At 49.7% G+C, this 17479-nt stretch overlaps 1 pseudogene; it reads left to right on the forward strand.

Annotated features, from left to right (window-relative positions):
• The first annotated feature begins 960 nt into the window (after window positions 1-960).
• LOC123162352 (epoxide hydrolase A-like) lies at window positions 961-17172 on the forward strand (annotated as a pseudogene).
• The last annotated feature ends 307 nt before the right edge of the window (window positions 17173-17479 follow it).

Raw genomic sequence — 17479 nt, forward strand, 5'->3', positions numbered from 1 at the left:
GCGACTGGCCGGACCACGACCTCCATCGCCGGCGTCCAGGCACCCCCTCGCCGGCCGCCATGGCTGAATGCACTCGCGTATACTGGTGTTGCAACCGTCACCTAGAACAACTTCAACAACTATTAAAAAAAGCTTCAACCATAGACAGAAAAGCTTCAATGAAATTGCGCAGCAAAGAGAAGCTGCAACCGTACTTGGATTTTGTTACTGCTAGCGAAGTTTTTTTCTACATCCATCAGGTGGAGCTGCGACCTCGCGACGATGACAACGACGATTTCTGTTGCAATAGTAGTAGATTTTTGCTACTACCGCTGAAGTTTTTGCTACATCCATGTAAGGCAGAGTTGCGACCTCGTGAAGACGGCGACGGTGTTTGATTTTTGCTGCATCCGTAGTTTATTTTTGCTACTACCGGTCAAGTTTTTTGCTACATCTATTCAATGGCGTTGATTGACTGGTGGTCGTCGCCGACCGCAATTTCGTGCAACGAGCGGCGAGGGGCGGCGGTGGAGCTACCACCGGAGGGGAGCTATAACCGTCGCCGGTGGAGCTGCAACCGCAGACGCAGCTGTTGCATGGATTGAGGTAGTTTTTGACTACATCCATTCAACGGCGAGAACGGTCAGCGAGGGTGGGGACCGACCACGAGGACGGCCGGCGAGGGTGGGGCCCGACCACAAGGACTGTCGGCGATGAGGACGGCCACTGGAGGGGACTGCAGGCGCGGCGACGAGGATCTTGAGCGGGAGTTGCAGATCCAGCCCGAGGAAGAAGAGGACGTGGGCGAATCGTTTTTCTTTTTTTGTCCAGATCCATTGACCAAGCGGCTCGCATCAAACGGCTGGGGCGGGACCGGCCGAAACTTTCGGCCGGTGCGCCGGCGCCTAGTGTTCGCCTCTGCCTCAACGAGCTCTGCCCCTGCTTTGCTCCGTCGTCAGTCCGTCGCCGCGCCCTAGCCGAGAGATGGCCTCCGACGGCGTGATCACTCACCGCAACGTCGACGTGAACGGGGTGCGCCTGCACGTCGCGGAGGCCGGCCCGGCCGGCACGCCCGTGGTGCTGTTGCTGCACGGGTTCCCGGAGCTGTGGTACACCTGGCGGCACCAGATGCCCGAGCTGGCCGCGGCGGGGTACCGCGCCGTCGCGCCCGACATGCGCGGCTACGGCGACTCCGACGCGCCCTCCGGCGGCCCAGACCAGTATACGGCGCTGCATGTCGACGGCGACCTTGTCGCGCTCATCGACTCCGTCAGCCAGAAGCAGGTCTTCGTGGTGAGAGTAAATTGCTGAAAGCCACCACATTTGTGGCTAGGGTACTGCAAAACTACCGCTTTTGCTAAAAATCACAAAAAACCACTAACTCTGAGGCAAGTGAGTAACAAATCACACCGATTCACAGATTAGCTCGCACAAACAGAAAAACTGACGGGTGGGACCCACTTGTCGGTCCAACATGGCATATGTCTATGTGTACACTTTGCTGAGGTGGAACGTGGGTCCCACATGTCATCCACCCACCTCATTTTCCCTCTCTTCTTCTTCCCCATCCTCTTCTCCTTCCCCGTCCTCCTCAGGTGCGTCCATGGAGCTCCAGCGGAAGCGGCGGGCTGCGGTGCTCCCGCTGGGGCACGCGCACTCGGCCCGGCCTTCTCTCGCTGGGACACGGGCCAGCTGACCCGGCCTTCTCCCGCTGGGAGAGCGCATTGATGGGAGGCGGCTAGAGGAAAGGGAGCAGCCGCCGTAAGGGCCCAACGGCAGATCCCGGCGGCTGTAGCCGGATCTCGGCCGCGGGCACCGGGACCACCTCGTGCGTGCGCGGGATCCAGACGACAGGAACAGATTGAGCGGCGTCGCGGCAGGACTGCCTCCGGCAGCTCGGGCTCTGGGCACGGCTCCCTGGGCATGTGTGCCGCCATCATGGCTACCTCGACGGGAGGACACTCGCCGGAGCTGGAGCGGCGCTGCTCGCCAGCTCGGGCTCCGGGCACGGTTCGCCGAACTCGTGCGCCGCCGGCATGGCTACCTCAACGGGAGGCGCGCTCGCCGGAGCTGAAGTGGTGCTGCTCGCCGTTGACCTCACATGCCTACCTCACCGGGAACCAGGAATCGGGGCCGTCGCCGTCGGGGCAGGGCCGGAGTCAACGGGGAAGAGAGGAGGGGAAAAGAGATGTAAGAGGCGTGGGGCTGCCATGTGGGACCCTTGGCCACATCAGCTTATTGTCCATGTAGATATGACAAGTGGACCCGACAGGTTTGCCAGCCCTGTAAGTTTTCCTATTAGTTGCGGCTTGGAGATCGTTTAGTGCAATCTGTTACTCACTTGCCTCAGAATTGGTGGGTTTTTGTGATTTTTGACAAAAGCAGTAGTTTTGCAGTATCCTAGCCACAAATGTGGTGGCTTTCAGCAATTTATTCTCGTGGTGACGCACGAATGGGGCGCCTTGATAGCCTGGAGCCTCTGTCTGTTCCGGCCTGATAAGGTGAAGGCACTAGTCGCCTTGAGCGTTGCCTTCAACCCTCGGAACCCGGCGGTGAAGCCCGTGGACGCCTTCAGTTCAGGGCTCTGTACGGGGATGACTACTACGTCTGCCGCTTCCAGGTATGTAGATACCATGCAAAACTCTATTTTATTATTTTTCATTTAACCATGCAGAAGAGCTGTATATATTCATCATTAGATAAAAGAATAGTACAGCATGTAGCACAATCCAATCCCCGACGGATGAAGGATCCTGGCACAATCACCGACAACCAACGATCTCTACAGAACAGTAGAACCAAAGTAAAAACAAACAAGGACATATAAACATAAACTAGAAGGGTTGGGCATATACTTTGCTGCGCCATTGGTATTGTTGAGATTCTTAAAAAAAATTACTCATTTTGTTTTCACCAATTTGATATTACAAATTTTGATACAATTCTTCATAGATTTGATCAAACTTAAAGATGATCAAATTCTAAATTTAAGACCTTAATTAATTGTGAAGACTTAAAAATTAGGAAGCATAATTATAGGATAAAAGAATTGAAAGAGAGCTTTAAGAAATTTTTGACTTGGTCAAAATCGGATGATTCAATTTCAGTTGGATGCCTCAATTGATTGTAAGGCCTTTTACTCCTAAGGAGCTTAGTGATGTAGTAGATTGAACAAAACTGCTCCACATACAACAGCGGTTACTAACTGGTCATGAAAATTTGGTTCAGACGGGCTCCTCAAACGCCCAGGCTGACCGACACCCCTCATATCCAGCCCAAATATGAAGCGGACATGGGGCGCCCGGGCACGTCCGCCACGTTGAACTCGGTCCACACTGGTCCACTCGACCCCGCATATATTCCTTCCCACCCGTTCGTCGGACCAAACCCTAGCCACTTCACTCCACTACCCTCCGTCACACAAGCTCCGTCCGGCAATCTCCACCCGTCTCTGGCATGGTGGTCAGCGGATCCGAGTCCTTCACCTCTAGATCCGCCGACCCCAAGCTCATCCCACGCGACCCCGAGGAGGAGATGGTCGTCCGGCTTGCGGTCCGCCGCTCCCGGGAGGAGGCCCATGCGAGGCAGCGTTCATTGCGTCCGTCCAAATGGCGCATGGATCTGGCGCTAGGTGTGTCATCGCTGCCTCACCGGAGGCGGTGCGGTCCGTCTGCCGTCCGAACACGGTGACGGACGCGCAACCCCTCCGTTGGCGCTTCGAGGCCATGGACGCACCATGGGCCTCGTCCGACGCAAACATGGTGCGATGTGCCCGCCGATCGAGGCAGCGGGCGTGGGAGGCAGCGAAAGTCCTCGCGACAGTGGACATTGGAGAAGTGAAGTCACATTCTCCGGCGCCCCGACGGATGCCTGCAACCCCGCACGCTGCACCCGTGTTGTCGTGGATGTCGGCTGCTCCGCCCAAGATGGATTCATCATCGATTGGACGTCCACCGACATCGTTCAGGTTTCAGGCACCGACGAGGAAGAGTAGGGCATGGAAGACGACGACGCCTTGAGTCCCGTGAGCCAGCTCGTGTCTCATGCCTTACTTAACCTTGTCGGCGACCGAACCAACACTCTGGGGAGCTCAGTCGGCCGTCATACATGGGCACAACGGAACCGGACAAGCTCCGCTTAAAGATTGATTTACGTTGCATTTATAATATGGATTTGAGATTTCTAATTTGAAAAGTCCTGTTGTAGAATTAAATATTTGAGACGTGACCCGACAGTGTCCGCGGACGCATCTAGGCACGTCCTTGGGCGTTTGAGGGGGCACGTTCGTCGGCATTTAAGGGGTCGAATTTGCCAAATCCGACTGTAAATGCTCTCACCCTTTCAGTTCTACGCATGTGGCTTGATTTTAAGCATCACACTGGAATCATACAAAATTGTCGTACGCACAGCATGATTCTGCATTGAAATTTATTAGTCTTCTTGTATTTTGAGTCAAACTTTAATGCTTGATTTAACTAAAAAATAAATTATATTCTATAAAAGTAGTATAATTGAAAACCATTTTTTAATATTAATCCAACAATGTTAGTTTTGTGGTATACTACTTATATTTTGTTAGTCAAACCTACGATAAAAATTTGACATAATATACAAAGGGGGGCAATAAATCAAGACAAAAGATAATTAGCTTGTAAGGGCATCTCCAACGCTATCCTCTAAAACGGACACATTTTTCATCCACGAACAACGTCCGGACGCGTTCACGAACAGGATATGAAAGTTGGGCATCCAACCCTGTCCTTTATATAGGCATCAAATTAGGCCAACACGGTTGGTCCAAGCGGATCTAAAGGACAAAGCTCATGGGTTGTGAGGACGTGTGGTCCAACTAACAAAGGGCCAACCGAACTCCCACATGATGTCTGGACTCCCGCAAAGCCCCCCCCCTCCTAGGTAGGTTCCGATTTGAGAGAAAGAGGACATGCGGAGTGGCCCGCCGGATGGATAGTGGACTGCAATGAATGACAAAAAGTGTCCGAACTATGTGATTTGGACCTTTGTGGGAGGATTGAGATACGAGTTCGGACAAAAAGCGTCTGGGCTTTGTGGGAGGTTGTGAGAACATGTGGTCCAACTGACAATGGGCCAACCGAACTCTCACGTGATGTCCGGACTCCCGTAAAGCCACCCAAGGTAGGTTCCAGTTTGAGAGAAAAAGGACATGCGGAGTGGCCCGTTGGATGGATAGTGGACTACACTGGATGCCAAAAATTGTCCGGACTATGTGATTTGGACCTTTGTGGGAGGTTTGAGATACTCCCTCTGTTTCATAATGTAGTGCGCCCGCGCTTTCCGAGATGTAAGTTTGACCATAAATTTAACCAACAAGACCGACTGCGACGGGAGCAAAAATTATACCATTGAATTCACTATTTTGATATGAACTCGTTGGTTAAATTGAAGGAAATATGCTCTAGAGGCAATAATAAAATTATTATTTATTTCCTTATTTCATGATAAATGTTTCTTATTCATGCTAGAATTGTATTAACCGGAAACATAATACATGTGTGAATACATAGACAAACATAATGTCACTAGTATGCCTCTACTTGACTAGCTCGTTGAATCAAAGATGGTTAAAGTTTCCTAGTCATAGACATGAGTTGTCATTTGATTAACGAGATCACATCATTAGAGAATGATGTGATTGACTTGACCCATTCCGTTAGCTTAGCACTTGATCATTTAGTATGTTGCTATTGCTTTCTTCATGACTTATACATGTTCCTATAATTATGAGATTATGCAACTCCCGTTTACCGGAGGAACACTTTGTGTGTTACTAAATGTCACAACGTAACTAGGTGATTATAAAGGAGCTCTACAGGTGTCTCCGAAGGTAGATGTTGAGTTGGCATATTTCGAGATTAGGATTTGTCACTCCGATTGTCGGAGAGGTATCTCTGGGCCCTCTCGGTAATGCACATCACTATAAGTCTTGCAAGCAATGCAGCTAATGAGTTAGTTACGGGACGATGCACTACGTAACGAGTAAAGAGACTTGCCGGTAACGAGATTGAACTAGGTATTGAGATACCGACGATCGAATCTCGGGCAAGTAACATACCAATGACAAAGGGAACAACGTATGTTGTTATACGGTTTGACCGATAAAGATCTTCGTAGAATATGTGAGAGCCAATATGAGCATCCAGGTTCTGCTATTGGTTATTGACCGTAGACGTGTCTTGGTCATGTCTACATAGTTCTCGAACCCGTAGGGTCCGCACGCTTAAAGTTCGATGACGGTTATATTATGAGTTTATGGTATTTGATGTACCGAAGGTAGTTCGGAGTCCCGGATAAGATCGGGGACATGACGAGGAGTCTCGAAATGGTCAAGACGTAAAGATCGATATATTGGACAACTATATTCAGACTTTGGAAAGGTTCCGAGTGATTCGGGTATTTTTCGGAGTACCGGAGACTTACGGGAATTCGCCGGGGAGTATATGGGCCTTATTGGGCCATACGGGAATAGAGGAGAGAGGCCAAAAGGAAGGAGGCCTGCGCCCCCCTCTAGTCCGAATTGGACAAGGGGTGCAGCCCCCTTTTCCTTCTCCCTCTCCTCCTCTTTCCTTCTCTCCTACTCCAACAAGGAAAGGAGGAGTCCTACTCCCGGTGGGAGTAGGACTCCCCCCTTGGCACGCCCTCCTCCTTGGCCGGCTGCCTCCCCCCTTACTCCTTTATATACGGGGGTAGGGGCACCCCATAGACACAACAATTGATCCTTGAGATCTATTAGCCGTGTGTGGTGCCCCCTCCACCATAATCTACCTCGATAATATCGTAGCGGTGCTTAGGTGAAGCCCTGCATCGGTAGAACATCATCATCGTCACCACGCCGTCGTGCTGACGGAACTCTCCCTCAAAGCTCGGCTGGATCGAAGTTCGAGGGACGTCGTTGAGCTGAACGCGTGCTGAACTCGAAGGTGCCGTACGTTCGGTATTTGGATCGATCGGATCGTGAAGATGTACGACTACATCAACCGCGTTGTGCTAACGCTTCCGCTTTCGGTCTATGAGGGTACGTGGACACACTCTTCCCTCTCGTTGTTATGCATCACCATGATCTTGCATGTGCGTAGGGATTTTTTTTTGAAATTACTACGTTCCTCAACATAAATTTATGGTCAAACTTAGGTCTCGAAAAGCGCAAACGCAGTACATTATGGAATGAAGGGAGTACAAGTTTGGAGATGCCCTAACAACCAAAAGCAACGACCACCACCACAAATGTGCAAGCCCTCCAAAATCTCCGGCACCAGCTCCATGATCCATAGGACATAGATCAACCCAACGACGTGGGGTGGAAGTAAAGGATTGGAGGGAGAACCACACACACTATTAAACAAGAGAGAATTTCTTATTTGGCCCTCTCTTAAAGTTTGGTTCCCTATTTGGCCCAAATAAATTTTTCTTCTCTATTTGACGCCTAAAGTATTTTTTGTTCCTTATATGACACTTCCGTCCATTTTAGACACTAACGATGTTAAGTGTAAGGCAAAAAGACCGTTTTGCCCCTATTGTATTATGTAACTATCCTGGATGTAGTAAAAAGACAATTAGTTCATCTGTTTTAGGGATGTATGCTCCAATATTTTTGTTAGTTCATCATTTGCGAATGCGGGTGCAGAGTGTATATGTTCCACGACGCTAAGGCGGGCTCAGCCTTGGGGCGTCCATGCGGACATGGTGCCGCTGGCGTGTCTACATGAGTCGCGGATGGTGCCGACATCGCCTGCGGTTCGTGGTAGTCACGATTAAAGATGCGCCCGTAGTCGGATATAGCACAAAGATGCCCAAGCTCACGAGTGAGGCCTTAGAGCATCTCCAGCCGCGCCCCCAACAAGGCCCCTCAGGCGACTTTTTGGCCGTCGACGCCAAAAAATCGGTCCACTCGCGCCCTCAGGGGCCCATTTTTCGTTGGCTTGGGCCGAAATTGGAGCCGGCGGACCCAACCGAACCCGGCGCGCTGGGGGGCGCTCGGGAGCGCCGGGCGAATATTTTTTGGCGCGAAAGCGCCGTGGGCCAGCTGCGTCAGCGACTCGACTCTCTTCTCGCCGCTTCGTCGTCCTCATCGCCTCGTTTCTCGCAGCGTATTAGTGCCAAAGCTGCGCGCGCTGCCGCGCCGGTCAGCCTCCATTGATGCCTCACGGGCGACGCAGTGAAGTCCGGACGATGCACGTCCCCTTGCCCGCCACGCCTCCCGCCACGCGTAACGCGCCGGCCAAGCCTACCGCGCGGCGCCTCGGCCTATATAAGCCGAGAACCAGCGCGCTGGAGATACGCACACACACTACACCGCTGACGCGCCCACTTCTCCCTCTTCCTCCTCTCGCCGTCTCCATCTCAGAAGGATGGCCGAGCGCTTCCCAGGCGACGGCGCGGCGGCGAATGGTTTCGGGCGCCGCCACCTTCACGAGGACGAGTCTCGCCTCCTCTACGAGGCCGAGTACCCGGCCCCGCTGGACATGCGGGTGCCCGGGTCGTGGAGGATCAGCGCCGTCGGCGTGCCGTTGCCACCACCACCCACCGGGATGGCGCGCCGTGCGGAGATCGCACGCATCCGCGTGTCCCTGCCGCGGGCGGCGAGGGAAGGCCCGCGGTACACCCCCGACAGCCCGCTCTGGGAGCCCTATTTCCCCGTCGACACGCCGAGCAGCTCAAGGCGACGAACGGCGTCGTGCCCTCCGGCAGGCTCAACTCTGAGGGCCGGCGCCGGTGGTGGGGCGTACCCGGCCGAACGTTGGAGGCTGTCCTCGAGTACATCGAGGGCGGCAACACGCCGCGCCTCGAGTACCCCGCTCCCCCGACCTTCTCACGCCGTCGTGGTAGCTCCTGGACGCCGAGGCGTATGGAGCGGCCCGGCGCGTCCTCCTCCTCGTCCGGCCGCTCGTCGGGCTCTCCCTGCTCCGCCCTGCCAGGTCGGAGCCCCAGGACACGCCGGTCAGCGCGCGCACCCGCAGCTCCTCCGGCGTCCGCATCGGTGACTCCACCCCCATCCGGCCGCTTCGTCCTCGTCGAGCCCAAGCCGGAGCCCAGCCTCCCCGTGGAGTACGAGGAGATAGCCCGGCGCGGCTTCTCCGACGAGGACGTCCTGCAGTGGGCGCGGGACGGCTACCTCCGCGACGAGATGGTCCGGCAGCGCCGGGCCCTGGAGGATATCGAAGCCCGCAAGAGCGGGCGCGAGGACGAGCACGACGTCGTCATCCTCGACAGCGACGATGAGGAGGACGCCCCCGGACCGTCCAACCCGCCGCGCCAACCGGGGGAGGGATGCAGTAGGGACGGCGGCGACTACACGTGGTTCTACAGCCTCCTCGACATGTAGAACTGCGAGGGCGGGCGGCGGGGAGCAGCGAGGCAGACGGCGAGGAACGGCGATGGAGACGGCGAGTGGCGGCCCCTAGTAGTTTTTTTTTTGTAAAATATGTTTAAATTTGAACGAACTTGCCGAAGTTTGCAATGAATTTGCACCGTGTTTGTGCCGTGTTTAAAATTTTTAAAATAATATGGGCGCCGCGACTGGGGGATATCACGCCCCCAGCGCACGGGTTAGCGCCGGTGCATCTCCAGGGGGCGATTTTTAGCCCCTCCTGGAGGGCCAACGGCTGGAGATGCTCTTAGATGGAGCGTCCGTGGGCGTCGTTATCTGCAGGCACGTAACTTGGTTCCGTCAAGACGAGCTAGCTGATTCCGCCGGAGTTGAGGTGCACATTCACACCAAGCAGGCAGGCCCTCAGGTGGATTGATTCCACGTGAACCTAGTACATGCACGTACAGAGGTAGTTACGTACTAAGCCAGGCTAACATACGCGAGAACACGAGGCAATCAACACGCGAGATTTAGTGGCCACAGCCAGATGACGACCTGGGTACAAAAATATTACAAGGGCAACATGGTCTTTTCACCTCACACTTAACACCGTTAGCGTCTAAAATGAACGAAAGTGTCATATAAGAAACAAAAAATACTTTTGCTGTCAAACAGGGAAGAAATTCTTATTTAGACCAAATATGGACCAAAATTTAAGAAAGGGCTAAATAAAGAATTCTTTCGTTAAACAACCAAATGAATGACCAGCCCATGCCAATCCCTCCACAGAAGGAGGGCACAGCCAGATCATGACTGATGGAAAGAGGAGTACCAGATTCAGCGACGGACACCCGGATCGGCCAGATTCATGACCGAGGGAGGGATGAGGAGAACCATAAACATAACAAAGTGGTCGCCAACCGGCGGCTATCGAGGATGACTAGGTAGGAGTCACAGCTCCGGATCTGACAACACGGCGCCCAAATCGACCTGAAAAATGACCATGAGCGGTTGGAGTGCCGTAACGGCCGAGACCATGAGCCAGCTGCGACCGATGATGTGGGCAAGTGGTCGAAGCTGAATAGTCGCATGCAGCAGAAGGACCTAGAAAAACTAGGCGAAAAGGGGTGTCGACCATGGAGAGGCCCATTGCCAGCCACTAGGACAAGGGGGTAAGGATGTCAGGTACATGGGGTGATCGATGAAGCCAAACCATCGGATCCAGTGGTGGGAAGACCAGAATATGACTGGGACGAATAAGTTGAGGAGGCGGTGACTATGGCGAGGCCAAAGCACTTGACCATGCAAGGAAAGTTCAAAACACTTAATTACTGTCTATTTCCTATATTTTTTAATATATTGGAGTACCAACAAAATATATCACTCCCTCTCGGCGGGTGTATAGGGCATGCAAGTGCTTCTAAGTCATCTAATCAAGTACTCCCTCTGTAAACTAATATAAGAGCGTTTAGATCACTAAAATAGTGATGTAAACGCTCTTATATTAGTTTACAGAGGGAGTATGTGCTATATCTTATATGTCACCAAAAGCATATAAATGGATTCATATAGGGATGAAGTTTCTAAACATATACTCTTTGTCATATATAATGCACATTTGGTTAGTCAAAGTGCCAACCTAGAAGCACACACATGACTCGTACATCCGGTCAAAGGGATTATAAGAACTAAAATTACAGAAAATTATCTCTCGATAATGGTTGAAAGTGGTGTAAGATTTATGTTTGCCCGATGCATAACCATCACAATTGTGAACAAATATTTAAGGTAATTTTTTTCCATTGTTGCACTACAACTAGTTTTCCGAGCAACAGGAAGACTGAAGCCATACTTGTTGCTGAGATCATGGCACGAGGTAGCAATCTATGAACCTAGAGGCCACACTTTGGCTCCGGAGAAGAAGATCCCGAGCACCAAAGACACGATGGAACCCAGCATCCCAAAGCTAGAAGAACGGTATACTGGCTAATGGGCCTGAGATATGAGGCCATCCGAGTAGTCAACCCTGGGCCCGTCTCGGGTTAAGGTATGTAACCCTAGCCACGTCAGTATATAAAAAGAAGCCTAGGGGCAGAACCAATGGGAGAAAATAAGAGAGAAAATAACTTAGGATAGATGGCATCCTGGGCCAGTAGCCATGGTGATTTGTAACTACAAGAGCAGATCTCACCGGTGGTCCTCTAGATCTCTGACGACCATGGTTGGAAATAAAGATGACCAAGGCACGAGTACGGTATTATCTACTCCCAAGAGGGCGCGAGCGTAGCTAAATCTTCACTTTTTAACCTCTATCATTCCAATATACCCGCATGCGCCCCCTCTAAACAATCTTGTCGTCTTCCCAATGGCACTGCCAAAATTAAACTCTGACAATTAACGTTCTAGGTAGGGGCGGTCGCACGGAGATGGATCCAGGGAATTGGAATGGTTGCATATATAAAAATGGGATTTTTGTCTAGCCAAGGTTTATTCCTCGACCCTCTCTACCCCGTCCCCAACACCGTAGAGGATCAGATCCTCCTAGTCCATTTTCTTGAGGGGAAGATCCTCCGTTTAAGCACTCTGGAGTTGAGGCCAACAACTCCAGATGCCTCCAACCCTTGAAAGGCCACTTAGCAGAACATCGAGGTTCAGGCGATCTTCCTCTATTGATCCCAACCGGGTCGGCACCAAGCGAACTAAGAAGAAGAAGGCTCTTCATCCCGCAAGGGGTAGGAGGAACTCAAGCTTCAAGATGGTGACAATCCCCCTAGGCAACCCATGGCAGGGGTGTGCCCCTCCTTGGGCCACACTCATTGCATCGGGCAGTCCAGTGCTGAATCATACGCCAACAGTCTGAAGAAGGAACCACCGTCATACTCGCGAAGTAAGACAACGAGAAAAGACTTGTATCCCCAAGTGTAATGTGGGACCACCGTCGAGCAGCTACCAATGATCGCATCAACGCCCGGGTGAATCACAACTAGGAGGTCATGTTTGACAAGCCCCAAAAGTAGAAATGTGGCCCCAAAGCCCTAACATATCCCTCATCATACGATGGGCGAGGCATGCAGAGTTCATCGGCGAAGCTCTAGGCAGAGTACTGAAGATTGGCCAGTGCGAGGAGGGGGTCGAGCTGGCACGTTCACCCGGGATGGTGATAAGGAGGTCCTAGTGCCTCCCGCGATGATCTCCTAAGAAGGATTTGGTCCATCGGTAACGGTCGACGTAGCACCAAGGACCAATACAATGGCAAACTCTCGAGCCCTGAGCTCCTAGTGCATGGGCCCACTTTGGTGCAATTCTTGCGGTGGCTGAGATGTCTACCCCGAGTGAAAAGATCGGGCTAATGAGGATCATGCTACCCCTTGGTGTTTTCCTGTTGGCATTGGAACCCCTCATCTCATGATTTAGGGTCTCGCATGTACTCATGGATGTAGGGATCGACATGAACATTATGCACACTGGCACCCTAGACAACATATGAGTCCCCCTCTCCACTGTTGAATTGGTCCATTCTCCCATCAATGAGACGTTGCCCCGCCGCGTTCATCATTCTCTTGCCCTGGGAAGGGTAAATCTCCTAGTCACTTCCAGCGTGCTAGGCTACTGATGGACCAATGTGCTTAGTTGTGAAGTCACGAACATGCCAGGGTGGGTACTCTGATGTTCTCATGCTCTACTTCACGCTCGTCAAAGGCACCCCCCATTACGCAAGATTACAGTTCCGAATGCCAATCCCCAAGGGAGTCATCATCATACAAAGACATAGCCATCAAATTCCCAATATAGGGGGCTCCATTAGCTGGGATTGTTTGCCTTCAGTGCATCACTATGGGTGAATCTTGTGCACCCCCCGTTACCCAATGTCCCAACACTCGATGGACCTCATCCCCGGATACAATCAAATACTCGACCTGATCTAAATGGGCAAGCGGGTAAGCGCATCATTTTGGGTCGATGACGTGCATCTGGGCTTACCCAGTGTCCCAACACTAGATGTCTGGTCGGATACGTTATGAATGAAAGGGGTAAGTGGGTTAGGGCCCTCCTGTCTCGAGACCAATGTCTTGAGCATCCCAACTGCTGGCTAGGGGCTAAGGGAGTCCAGCTTGAGAAGCTACATCTTCGTCTTTTGGCAATGTGATGCAGTAAAACACATGAAATCTGAGCTGGCCAAGGCCCAGGAATGTTATACCGTGCGGTGAAGAATTCTTCGAGTGCGCCATCAGTCTAACAATAGCAAAGAAAATGACCACTTGGGCGTCCCAAAGGAGGAAGGCCTCATTTTCACAACGAGGATGATGTTCATCTTTTGCACTTCCCTAGATAGCCACATGAGGTGGGCTTTTCAGTTCATATAGGGTTCTAACGGATGACCACTGGGTCCTCAATTGTGCGGGAACACTGAGTGAAGCATGATCATGACGCGCACCCCGTGGAAATATGAACCCCTCCCAGGAGAGGCATCGTGCGTCATGGTTCAGGACACGAAAAGAAGTGAGGGTGTTACTCACATGACACTAGTTGGGGGAAGACTTTGTCGGCCTATCAAACGCCACTAATACTCTAAAGGAATTAATGATATGCCCAACAATGGGCCATTAGCAAGATTCCCCTAGCTGGGAGTCAACTGGATACACTGTATTCTACCCGTCAGCAACTCTCGTCCATGGCATCCCTACCAAGTAGGGTGGATGATGCTAGGTGATGGGAAGGGTGACGTGGCCATGCTCAGCGTGTCCTTTGGAGCATCTCCTCCACCCTGAGAGTACCCTTGATCTCTTATGCTTCAGCAGATGCGAGGAGATCCTTCATGTGCTGAATGCGCTTGAGTGCCGCACACGATGGAATGGCGTCCTGGGAAGCTTCGGCTTCCAAATCGGGTGAGCCATTCGGTGAAGGCGACGAACACCTGAGAGGCCGACATCTCGTGTGGAGCCAAATGCTCTAAAGACCATGTCACGAAACTATTACTCAAAGGACACTGTCGAGGAAAGCCCAGAGAGACGCCTCTCCTTCTCGGCCGCCAGGTGGCCTTCCTTGACATAGGCACAACTCTTGGATTCATGTTTGCCAGCGTGAAAGATAAGATACCCAAATCTTTCTTCTCCACCTCGTCCACGGCGAGGCGATTGGAGGGCATGGCCATGGAAGAATTGGAGGCCTCCATGTTCCCCTCGACATCAACATTGTTACGTTCAAGAAATATCATAGAGGGAGGGAATCCTAGAACACCAGCACCGTGCCTTGCGGGGAGGGAGAGCGAAGGCCCAATCCATCTTCATAGGTACTATTAGAATCATCTGCTCCAACCCCCCGGCTGCTCATTCTTCTCCCACTGAAAATGAAGCCACCACTAGGTCGGGATAAAAGAAGCATCGTAATAAGGACAAAGTTTCCTATGCTCACCCGCCGTAGCTACCCAGGCTTTACAGGGGAACATGGGCTCGATCGTCAGCCCTAAAGCAACACCGTGACATTTCGAATGTTAATGACATCGTGACACGAGGCCATCCGAGTAGTCAACCTGGACCCATCTCAAGTTAAGCAATGTAGCCCTAGCCACGTCAGTGTACAAGGCGAAGGCTAGGGACAGGCTCATTTGGAAAAAATAAGAGAGAAAAAACCCTAGGACGGATGTCACCCTGAGCCACCAGCAGGGTGAGTTATAACCACAAGCGAAGATCTCGCCAGCAATCCTTAAATCTCTCTCGACCACTGCTGGAACTAAAGACAACCAAGGCAGGAGTAGGGTATTACCACCTTCCCAGAGGTCCTGAACCCGGGCAAATAATCTCGCTGTAACATCTTCCATTCCAATTATACCACACACGCTCCTTGGAACAAACTCTCCATCCTCCCGATGGCACTGCCGGAATGATACTCTGACACTTGTTCTAAAATTTAGTAAATAATTGAGTCTGTAACAGATACATGTTATACAACGTAAAAACAATTAAATTCCTCTTTAGCTAAAAGTGTTTTCATGCTAGTGAGTACTCTCCAAGTTACCATTCTATTTACTACTTCTTGTTTATGTTAATCTACTATTCCATAAGATTGGTTGACTCTTGTGTAATTTTGTGATGAAGGAACAAAATGTTTCATTCCCCTATCACGTATGTTGCATCTTCTCTGGTGTGGCGAGGCTATAATAGCTCTTTTCCTCAAAGGATATTCATAGGATATTAGGAGGATTTTGATCCTTAGGCATTTTCACATGTATGTTGTTTAAATCCTAGAATTAATAGAATCCTCAACAAAAAAAATCCTAAGGATGGCATTGCATTACGTTTTAGAGAAACTTTCTGTTGGCTCAAACAACTTATTACACTTCCTTTATCTATATATTGCCAACCACTCTTTGTTTTATATTATGTTTTAGAGAAACTTTCTGTTGGCATTGCATTACGTTTGAGAGAAACTTTCTGTTCTCTATCCATGTAGAATTCAACATGACATAACAATGTGATACTCCATTTTATTCTATTCCTAGATTTTGAGAATCACATGAATCAAAGATGCACTAACTAAAGTCATTTCATTTTAAACTCTCATATTGTCTCCTGAGTTGCATTCAAAAATCTTGACTGAGCTACTTCTAATTTATAGGAGCCTGGAGCAGTTGAAGCAGAATTTAGGCGCCTTGGTACAGAGTTGGTGCTAAGAAAGTTTTTCGCTTATCGAACTCCTGGCCCACTGTTCATCCCGAAGAGCGGATGGGGCTCACCATATGAGGAGGTGCTCTTGCCGAGTTGGATCACAGAGGAGGACATCAAGTACTACACGACCCAATTTCACAAGTCTGGTTTCACCGGGGGATTGAACTACTACCATGCTTTGAATAAGTAATTATAAGTTGCTTACCTTGGAGTCTTTTCCTTTTAGATTTAACCTTATTGATAATTATAATTAAAAATTACCTTAACATAAATATGTGGATCTGAACTTAAAATATGATTCGAGGCTTTAAATGTTTTGCATAATGATATGTTGTACAGGTATAGGATTTTTTGGGAGAAAGGAGGACTAGATTTCTAATCAGATATATCATCAATATTTGAAATGACATACATACATACATACATACATGCATACATACATACATACATACATACATACATACACAATTCTGTTTGAATTCTATTCTAGATAAGAAAACTAATAATATACGCAATACTATAAATTCTGCTTTTTCAAAAACAATAATTAATCCATTTAGAGGTGACTAAATGAGTGAGAGAAGGTTTCTCCAAAAGGTGTTTCAAGAAATATTTACCATAATTTTGTAAAGGCTGTCTCACAAGCAAGTTCACCTTTGCTATAATGGAGCAAACGTTGTAATCTATGACACATGATATATTAATATTGTCATTTACTTGGCCGAAACTTTATATTTTTCTATTTTGTTGGCGACAATGCCACATTGTTAAGTATTATTATAAATCAATGGTGTACGCCATCCACAATACACTCGTAGAGACATACTGACTCTAGATCTCCCAAAGAAATAGTCACAAAAAGTATTTCTAGGATGAGTCACTGACACCACACAATATTTTGGTCTAAACCACCATATTTGGTTTGTTTCTGTGCAGGACATGGGATCTAACTTCACCATGGACCGGAGCTGAGATAAAGGTGCCAACCAAGTTCATTGTTGGTGATTTGGATCTAACATACAATACTGCAGGTGCACAAGATTCATAAACAAAGGAGGCTTCAAAAAGTTTGTTCCATTACTGGATGATGTGGTGATAATGAAGGATGTTGCACATTTCATTAATGAAGAAAAACCAAAGGAAATTAGTGCACATATAATCAGCTTCATAAATAAATTCAACTAAAATAAAGTATATCAAATGCATCCTGGAATAAGGTCAAAATGTGCATGCTTCTTGGAAATTTACATTCAGGCCATTGTATTATTGTGTTATACAGGTACACATATATGCATGCAACTATTGTTTTTACTATACATTTCACTATTTATATTGTATGTGATGTTTAGTCCCACTACGCCTGCTCCATAGGGTGTGTTCCTTTGTTGTTTCTTGGTTTTATAGTGGAAGGGTTATTCCTTGCTAATTAAAAACAAGCCACAAGTGCTAATAACGAATGTAAAACTATGTTATGGTAATTAATACAAACTGA

Source organism: Triticum aestivum, chromosome 7B, assembly GCF_018294505.1.
Source record: "Triticum aestivum cultivar Chinese Spring chromosome 7B, IWGSC CS RefSeq v2.1, whole genome shotgun sequence".
NCBI classification, from domain to species: Eukaryota; Viridiplantae; Streptophyta; class Magnoliopsida; order Poales; family Poaceae; genus Triticum; species Triticum aestivum.